A 10,367-nucleotide genomic window follows, 5' to 3' on the forward strand; every position below is an offset into this window, starting at 1 on the left:
TCCTTTCCTTTGTTTAAAGCTGAATTTAAACTTTAACTGGGTGGAAGGATGAGGAGAAGACCAGGCTTAAGGCTCGTGTGAAGGAGCTGAAAGATGTACAACAGAATCACACATCACACAGTGTTGGAAAGTATCTACAGACGTGGCCAAAAATATTGGTACCCTTCCACCTTTTTTAAACTGCAACTGCAAGTTTCAGCTCTTTCCACAGATGTTCAATGGGATTTAGATCAGGACTCATAGCAGGCCACTTCAGAACGGTCCAACGTTTTCTCCTCATCCACTCTTGGGTACTTTTTGATGTATGTTTGGGGTCATTATCCTGCTGGAAGACACAGCTTTCTGACGCTGGGCTGTATGTTTTGCTCCAAAATGCTTTGATAGTCTTCTGATTTCATTGTGCCCTGCACAGATTCAAGGCACCCAATGCCTGAGGCAGCAAAGCAACCCAAAAACATCACTGAGCCTCCTCCATTTTTCATGGTAGGCATGGTAAACATAGGGTTGGTGTGATTTAACAAAAAGCTCTAATGTTGTTCCATCTGTCCAAAGCACATTCTCCCAGAGGGACTGTGGCTTGTCAACATGCATTTTGGCAAAGTCCAGTCTGACTTGAAGGATAGTGGAGGATAGTGCGACTTGAGACTATTGTACCTTGAACTTGAAGATCAGCTTGGATCTGTATTGAAGTTTTCCTTGGTTCTTTCTCGACCATTAGAGCAACCTTTCTGTTCAATATCCCAATTTTCTTCTTGCGACCACGTCCAGAGATGTTGGCTACAGTTCCATGGGCCTTACACTTCTTAATAATATTGGCAACAGTGGTCACAGGAACATTGAGCTCTTTGGAGATGGTTGACAGGATATTTTTAAGGACACATTTGGCAGACCTGGTTTTAGTGTGGCTTTAAAATGCTGGCTGAGTCAATATCATCTTTTAGATTTAAGCACACTGAGAGCTTGTTCTGGTTTAACCTGTCTGCCACTGATCTATCTAGTTAATGTATTTTCTTACATATAAGTTCAATTTTGCATTTATTATTGTAGATTTTTAATGCACTGCCCGTGTGTGATGCATGTTACAACCTCTGTTCTGAAAATGGCTATAGTGTTAGCTAGAAATGTAGCTAGAAACTAGCATTACTCACACTGAAAGATAGCCAGAGACAATAGTTCATTCAATGCTGTCCATATATAAATTTGTTTTACATTTGTTACATTTGATGTTACCTATCTTAGATAAGCTAACATTATTAACTCAAACCTACATTAGCTAACATTAACGCTACTGTGCTGTAATGTCATGCTTAGTTTGCTTGCCACAGCTATTTCAGAATTAAAAACAGCAAAGACACAATGAACTACCAGATACTTTTTATGGTTGACCTATAAAAAATAACATTTTAGCTGCATAATTGACTTAACAGGACAGTTAAAATTAGAAAAAGAACATTAAACAGACAAACCCTGTTAGCAGCAGGTAGAGTTAGTATCAGCAGCTACTAACAACCTGAATGTATCTTATATTATATCAGAGTAACTTCAAGAGCAAATTACAAATTGTGCATTTGTCTTTCACCTGCCTAAACACAGATTACCAAGGAACAAGATTTCACTCAGGCTACACACTAACCTTCCACTACTGCTGCATTTATATAGTTTGTATCGTTTACACCACAATAATCAAACTTTGAACCAATTTGATTTTTGAAAATATGATTTTCAGCTAATTTGAAAAGATGATGACAATGTAGCTGCAAAACCCAAACCAGCCTAAACAGACTCTTTTGTGGCTACGATTAAATAAATATTTTAGAGCTGGTTAATACAACAGTTATCATCATAGGAAGGCTATAACTCAATGGTATGATGATCTAATGACAATACAGGCTGAATATGAACATGGCTGTTGAAACTGTAGAAGTTGTTACATCCCCCGTTAAATATTGTACTTAATTTGCAGTGAGAGGTTGTTTCTTTGAAATTTTCCTGGAGTAGGCAAAATTATAGACTACAGTGCCAACACACACACACACAGAGACCTAGCAGGCCACAGGCCCATTCTGCCTTTTACACACACATGCCTCCTGGTAACTTTCTAGGTAACGTTATGTTATTTCTGTGGCACATTAACTCACTTTTTTTCCATCGTGCCACTGCTCCTCTCATTACGGTTACAAGTTTGGCTGCAATAATAATTATGAATACACACAATGAAAAAGTCACGTTTTACAATCTGTGACATACGGACAATATATCCTAATGTTACTTTGCCACCTTAAATGCCAGGTGAACAAGCAAGCTAGCTTGCAAATTACATAACATTAGGCTAACGTCATTAACTAACGTTATTAACGTTAAATATTTTACCAAAGTTGGAGGGTCTACGTTTACAGAATTCACAATTTCAGCTTTCCACATCCACCCCAGTCCGTTTACGTTTACAAAGGAGTTAAAAGTAACGTCCTCACTTGAGGAAATATTCAGCTGGAGTGAGAAGGGGGATCGAGAGGGTTAAAATCAATGACATGTTGTTATCGATTTGCAGTCTCTTGTAATGTCATTACGTATTTGTCAAGTATGACCATATCATGGATGTATGGACCATATCCTCGCTGATATTTGAGTGATTCAAAATAATTGAATTGCAATTATTTATCATCATCACGGTAAATTATTGCGTTTGTGTTGGTTGCACAAACTCCAACCTGTCAGGACATCGGGCCCATGTATTTCCTAACAGGAAAAGGAACTGTCTTCCGTGCTTGGGTGCGTTTTGTGCAGGTGAAGAGACGGGCTCTCACTTCAGCATCTGTTAAGAAAAACACGGTCATATGTGGCGCTCATTTTAGACTGGAGGATTATCATCCCAGCGATATGATGGAGTTCAGGATGGGATGCTGATGCCAGGAACGGGTGAGACTCAGTGCTGGTGTGGTTCCTTCAGTGCACACAGTGGCTTTATCAGGTCCGCCATCAGCATCAGCTTCTGGTTCTGCCGCGTGCGGGCCTAATGGCCTAGTGTTTTCTAATGTTTGCTAACTTCCAAATTAGTCAAAATAATGATTTAAATAATGAGACACAACGTGTGATGCGTGTTAATTGTTGTAAGGCAACTTAGCTGGCTTGTAAACCCCCCCAGCTAATAAGGCATAATGGTTAACGTTAGCTAGCATTAGCAATGCATTTTGTTAATATACTGTTTACATATGAAGGTATAATTGGTAATCACAGTTTGCTAACATTAGAACCCTGAAGTCTAGTTACAGCTTGGTGACTCTGTTTGCACATCTAATAAATTCGTAATTTATTTTCATCTGGTGTAATGTTGGTGTGTTATAAGGATTCGGGAGATACTACAGATGCACCTACAGCCAGTGCTGCAGTGCATGTAAACCCTGCAGTGCATGTAAACCCAGAGGAAGAGGCCTTCTCTCCACTAGCTCCTCAACCATCTGTGCTTCACTTTGGTTCACAGTGTCACCTCAAGCCTTTACATTGTTTATCAGGTAGTGTAACATTACTCTTATATCTAGAATTAGCTGCACATGCCACACATCCATTTACATAATGTAGGAGGGCAAAATATTAGAAAAACCTCTCAGTATGATGCAGGATGGTACAACTCCGGTTTGAGAAACAAACATTAACTCCACTGGTCAGTCTTATACACAGAGATTATGAATCTTTCTCTGTTTTCATGGATGAAGCTGGTGATATGTAATGGATCCCAGAGGAGGAAATGAGTGAGTCATCTGACGAGGAACTGTCAAAAGAGCCACTTCAGGAATCTCACCCTGACCTCAAGTAAGACTTCTTCTTTTAATTTAGATTAGATAGATTATGTGTCACTAAATTGTCTCATAGTCAGAAATAATAACTTTTTCTTGTTTCAGTGCTGCTGACAAGTTCATTGTGTGCCAAAGCCAGCTGATGTCCTTGTTTAACATTTGTTATGCCTGTTGTGCATAAACCCAGGGAAACATAGAGCAGCAGGAGGGAACTTATGTAAAAATAAAGCAAGTTAGAGAATATTTGTGAATTCTGATAGAAAAAGAAGTTCATAATCTGTATGTTTTTATTGATTGTTTTGTTTTGTTTTGTTTTGATCTATTTATATACTTCATTATTTTTATGGTAATGGTAATTTTTTGCCTTTCATGTACATCTCTTGGGTCTGTGCAACATGTGGGCATGAGCATTATTGGCAGAACCAGCCAATGCTGCACCGAAACATGCCTGCCTGCAACCTCTTATTGTTTGGTGCCATCCACTTTTTGGGTTGCATGGCTACCCAGACCATAAGAATGCTGAAGCTGTTTGGGCTTCAGTGCATCAGTGCCAGCACCTTCTTCTGCCATCAACAACTGCACACAATTCCTACCATCGTACAGACATGGCAGAATGAACAGGCAGGGCTCGTCAGAGGTCTGAATGAGATGGGGGGTGGGCTGATCCTCTCTGGTGACTGCAGGTAGTACACGTCGGCTTGCATCGTTGATATAGAAAACAAGTCAAAACAGTATGATATAATATAGTTTAATGTATCACTTTTTGTGCTTTAATGTCTGACCACAGATGTAAATTAGCTATGTAGCTAACTCTGGCCCAACATTTGTGTTGTGTATGGCCCCTCTTAAATAAACTAATTAAACTGTTTTTGACATTGATAGGTCAGACTGAGATAGATAGATAGATAGATAGATAGATAGATTGAGCAATATTTCATGATCTTTTCAGCTCCTTTAATCACAGTCACAGAGCAGTGAGGTCACATGATAAAGAGGCAGAACCTGATTGGTCCTCCATTGGCATTGGCATAGCATTGATTGGTGCTTTGCAGATGGAACCTTACAGGACTAAGTGATTGATTTTTGAAATAGAACCTTTTCTTTTCTCAAATGCAGCAACATGGTGGACTTCATGGTGAAGATGATGTGGGAGGTCAACCACAGTGGTCATCTGTACACTTACTGCATTCAAAGCTTATGCCACGTTCACATCATTTTGTTCTGACTGTGATTATGATCTGTCCAGACACAAAAACTGTTTACGTCAGCCTCTTCGTAATTCTGAAATAACCCCTGGTGAAAAGTACAGAAGTGGTGGAAAATCTGTGGCAAAATGGCTGCCAAGCCACTGTGTCTGGAAGTTACATCTAAATAAGAAACCGTATTAATGCATAACTAATGTTAACAAAATTTATTTTTTATGTGTTAAAATGTGGTTCCACTCAAAATGTGTGTCACATCAAAAGCAGCAAATTTAGGCTATTTTACAGGTGTGACTACAAGGCTCGTAGTCAGGGAAACCATCAAAGAACAACAGGCTTGTTCAAGATGAGCCAGGCCTGCACAGAATCGATCACCAGAAATCACTGCACAATGCATGTCAGTTAGATTTTTGTCCGACTTGATCCCGACTTGCTTTGATGTCATGCACGCCTGGGCACCGATAACCTCACAAGATCAAGGTAACCACAGTTTTTAGAGTGGTATTTCCAAGTCATGTTAATAGTTGATACCATATCATTCAGAACATCGTCAAAACCGTGATTGATTCAATATAAGCTTGAGTAGATTGATCTGAAAACATTTGATTCAATCAGGATCAGATCTAACAAGATGTGACTACTTCTTTGACTTCCTGTATATTCTTTGAAGGCTGCTGGAAACTGTCCGACTTGTCTGCAGCTTTTTGTCACCGCCCCCTGCTGCTGCCGCCTGATCTCGTCCACTGAGGCGCAGTTCATCTCAAACAAGTCTAACATGTGAAAACTCAAGTCACAATAACAGGAGGTTCTTCCCACTCTGTAAATATTGTGTGAATGCAGGATTAACCAGCAGTGCTCGTGTTGAAGGAAGCAAAGGTGCCAACGATAAAAAATGACAAGTGGGGAAATGAGAGATGCTGAATGCTTAGTGATAACCTTGTTGAAAATAAAAGTGAGAGTTTGTATTTAGCAGGTTTGAGATGGAAGTAACAAGATGTTACTGTCACGTGTGAGAGTGGGGCAGCCAGGTAGATGACCTAAATACAGACTTGGCAGACAGACTGGTTGAATGAGGCAAAACAAAATCAAGCAAAACAAAGTCCAAAAGGGGAAGGGAGCAGGCAGGCAGGTCAAAGCCTCAGGATCAGGTTGGCGAGAACAAAAGAGTCCATGGAAGTAACTATGAACTGGCAGAGAACAACCAGTATAAGTAGAGAGGCACTAATGAGGGAATGGGCAGCAGGTGCAGACACAGGAGTGTAGATGGGAAGAGGAAGGAGGGTCCATGGGCATCTGGTGGACAACTTTAGAATAGCAGGTCTGGGGACTTGGAAGAGAGAACATGGCCAGGGAGAAGAGATGCAGAGAACTGGGGATGAGAGTGTCCCTGCAGAGAGGGACTGAGCAGCAGACCATGACAGTTGACTTACAAGCTTGTTTGATAAAAATAGCCACATAACTACACACAATGAATTAAGCTGCTTCTTTTGTCAACAACACATTTAAATTGACAAGCTTGGGGTGTCTGTGACAGCTGGATTCCTGGTAAATCCCAGGCCTGGTATCTATTTTTAAAGCACTACCTAAAAAGCAATGGCGTGTCATTATCACCATGTCTAAGTCGCCTCACTTAGCTCCACTGCAGAAAGTACATACAGATGATCGCATGCATGCATTTCCCTGTTTGCTTTCACTCTCTCTCTCTCTCTCACACACACACCCACACACTTCTTATTGGTGCCATTATGAAGGCAGGTGCCATCATCCATTACATACTGCCTCCGGCTTTCACAGACAGCATCGGGTTAGGCAGGGTGGGCTCCTTCTTCTCATTAACCCACCTCGACAGTTAGGGTGGTAATCCCAGCCATATCAATCAATCCTAAATGGTGGAAGCCTGCAGAAAATGCTGTGTTAACGTATTAACGATTCCCCGGGGAGAGGAGGAGGGTACTATAAAATGCAAGTAGGTGATGACGTTTCCTCCTTTACATCTTCCTGTTTTGACATGGAGGTTATCGAAAGGCCTCAGATAGTGAGTTTTTAGATGCTTTACAGTCTGTGACATTTGTATTGTCATATTTAGTAACAAGGTGTCTTTGTTCATTGTTTCTGTTGACGCAATTCATGAGGAATGGGGTGTTTTTTTTCCTACTTTTAATTATTTATCATCTAGGTTTTGAATAGGGTATCTAGTTCTTGAAAGGCAGAAAAGCATTGAATTCAGCTTAAAAAAAGCTTCAGTATTAAAAAGTCTTGACAGAAATATTAGTTATAACTTTTTTGTAAGTGTTTGTGGGCTGTCTGGAGACATTCTACATCCATAAACTAGTGAGACTGGTGCAACCAAGCTACAATAGCTAATAAGCTAATCAATTTTAGTTTCAGTTTTAGCAAAAGGTTAAAAGGACTTAAATTATTAATTGTGTAATTGGTTAATCCATTCATTGATTTTTTGCCACTTAACTGCGGGTCACATTAATTGACTTAACTATATTACTTGGAATTATTGATCTATACAGCACAAGTAAGTAATAATAAGTAAATGTGTAATATAAATGCCATTGAATTAATGTATTTCATAATTGCAGGCCTTTGTGTCCCTGCTGGTTTCTTAATTCATAATTAAAAGAGCTACAGTCAAACCTCAAACAATGAAAAACGATGTAGAAAACACGATGGAAGAAATATGACATTTCTGTTTGTTTCATATACTAATTTGAGGAGTGTTGCAGTCTCCTTATCACTCAACACTGATCTGATGTTTTCAGCTCCTCAGTTGAGTGGAAGCTTCACGCTTCATGTACGTCATGATTTATTCACTAAGTCGGTTTCCATTGCACTTCGAGGCATTTTGATTTTATCACTGTATCAGCCTAGCATAGAAAACTCTTCCTGCAATATTTTGAGATTTTTTTTCCCGTTCTATATGACTGGTGTGTGTTGCAGTTTGGACCTCTGCCCTGGTTAAAATTGGGTGGAGCTATGCTGGAAGTAGATGTATGAATAACTTGCTTGCCTTGATAGTTGAAACACAACTAAAAGAAAGTGAAAGAAATGTCAATAGGCCTTTTTCACAGCCGATACTTTGACTTGTCATTAAAAAAAAAACCACAGGTGTTACTAATAACATTAAGGGTGTTTTCAAACCTGCATTGTTTAGTCCGATTGAGTCAGACACTCTTTTAATTTCCCCCTTTGTGTGATTTTTTTGGGCAGGTCTGAACACAGCAGTCATACTCAGGTGTGGACAAAAACAACTGTGCTCTGCAAGTTTGAGCTAAACAGCTCCTGTAACCAGGTGTGCTTTGCTTACTGGGCTGCAGATGAGCGAAATCATCAGTTGCTAGCAGCTAGATAGTGAATTGAGGTCCAAACTGGACTAGCGCAACGAAATATGTATTGTTTTGGTATTTGGCAGATAGGAGCTTTTTCAGGAGCTTCTTCTTGTGTTTACTGAACAAAGGGGAAAAACGCTACCAACTCATCAACTGATTCAGACCAAAGCAGACCTACTATTGGTTTGAAATTGCCCTAACAATACCACTGTTCTATTCCAAGTGTTCCAGTAAATCATGACAGTGTGACAGTGAGCCATCATGCACAATAGTGGGACCCTGAAACTGAGGCAACTGGAATGGAATTCAGCCATCATTCATTTTATAATGTATTACATCTATTCTATACTGTGACATGTCAAAATGTCCTCTGTTAAAAAAAGCCTATCAAGCTTAGTCAATACACCCACACAGTCCTCAGGAAGGTCAGGGTGGGTAGTGCCTTTAACCACCACAGGAAGCCTTTTTCTGCCATTAATTCTTATGATTCCTACACTTTCACCATGACAACCCATCACAGTAAGTATGATGCCTTTTGTCCACTTTGCCCACTGTCACCTGATACCCACAGACAGAAATAGAATCCACTTACAGTATTTTAACTCTATAGCAGTTAATTAGGCTGTAAATGAAACCACAGAATACATTGATGTTCAGAAATGAGCGCCCATATATTGCAGAAAGGCTGGAAGGAATGTAAACTATAGACAGAGTGAAGAAATTACCATGAACATTAGAGTGGTTAGGTCAATAAAGATAGGAAGTGTCATGGTAACAGACAACTTATTATTTTGAAAAGTAATGATTGAATGAATGATAATGTCTTGTTTTTGCTGCCTTCTTCAACATCTTCTTACCAAGACTTTTGTTTGCCTGCCAACTTGGTGAGGTCAAGTACATAAACACCATGTTTTCCAGAGCTGTTCAGTAGATCTGAGGCTTAAGTCTTCATCAAACACCCATGTTGTGTCTGGAAATAAAAGCAGTGTTGCCAGTGAAATGTCCTCATACATGTCTCAACCCAATCGGTCAAAGCAGATGGCTGCCCACCAAGAGCCGGGGTCTGCTTGAGGTTTCTACCCGTTAAAGGGGAGTTTTTCCTTACCGCTGTCTGAGTTGACTTTTTTGTTGTGATTTGGTGCTATATGAATAAAATTGAATTGAATGTAGCATAGAAAATGTATCTAACCATCCATTGAACAATAGCTGACGTGATGCATGTTCTTTCCCGAAACTCAATTACCACAACGCCAGAGATAATCCACGAACAAGCAGAGTGATCGATTTTCTATCAACAACACTGTGGTGTTTGTGCTGGTTAAGCCTAAAAACACACAGCGGCAGATTAAATTTACTGCCGTACATCTCAAATGTACGCTCTTGGAGTGCATTTTAGTTTTACCATCAAATTGTTTTCAACTGTGACCCTGGAAAATAACATCACTCATCAGCTCTCAAAGCCAATTTTGTTGTTGGCCTAACATACTCCATGAGTACCATAGAGCTCCCTTGTTGTCCAAAAATTATTAAAAATATATCAGTGAGCCACACCATTGCACTGGGTGATATGTTCCTTCATTACTATAAACACACACATTGTAGTTTATTCTGACTTAAACCCACACACTCCGTCCTGCTGCCAGAAATACTCACTAGAGCGCCAAATATGGATGAATCGGCTGCTCAACATAGTTCTCAACAAATGCACTATTTTCTCCTGTTTGAATATTGTTTGCTAAACACTATGGTGACCAGCTGTTTGAGGAAATTATTTTGTATGTTAAGGAAATTAAACATCATGTTTGTAACCCGTTTTTAAAGATTTAGGGGCAGCTTTTGCAGCCCTTAAACCTGTGCAAATGAGACAAAAAGAAACCTCAATGCACCCCAAACTGCACTGCAAGTGGTGCATCTTTACTATTTGCATGTGTGTAAATTAGATACAATATACATACATTTGGTGCAAAATTGGCCCCTCTCTGTGCAAATAAGCCTCATTGCAAAAACAGTCTAATTCACAAAGACCAGTGCTAATA

The 10,367-nt window shown here is 39.7% G+C and overlaps 1 long non-coding RNA gene across 2 annotated transcripts; it reads left to right on the forward strand.

Annotated features, from left to right (window-relative positions):
* Positions 1-3,354: 3,354 nt before the first annotated feature.
* LOC121911327 lies at positions 3,355-9,415 on the forward strand. Of its 2 annotated transcripts, none has more exons than XR_006099831.1 (3): positions 3,355-3,509; positions 3,711-4,474; positions 4,908-9,415. It is a non-coding gene; the product is annotated as an uncharacterized LOC121911327 (long non-coding RNA). The 2 variants fall into 2 exon arrangements; XR_006099832.1 differs by having other exon boundaries at positions 3,711-3,807; positions 3,897-9,415.
* The last annotated feature ends 952 nt before the right edge of the window (positions 9,416-10,367 follow it).

The sequence above is a fragment of the Thunnus maccoyii genome, chromosome 14, assembly GCF_910596095.1.
Source record: "Thunnus maccoyii chromosome 14, fThuMac1.1, whole genome shotgun sequence".
In the NCBI taxonomy this organism is placed as follows: Eukaryota; Metazoa; Chordata; class Actinopteri; order Scombriformes; family Scombridae; genus Thunnus; species Thunnus maccoyii.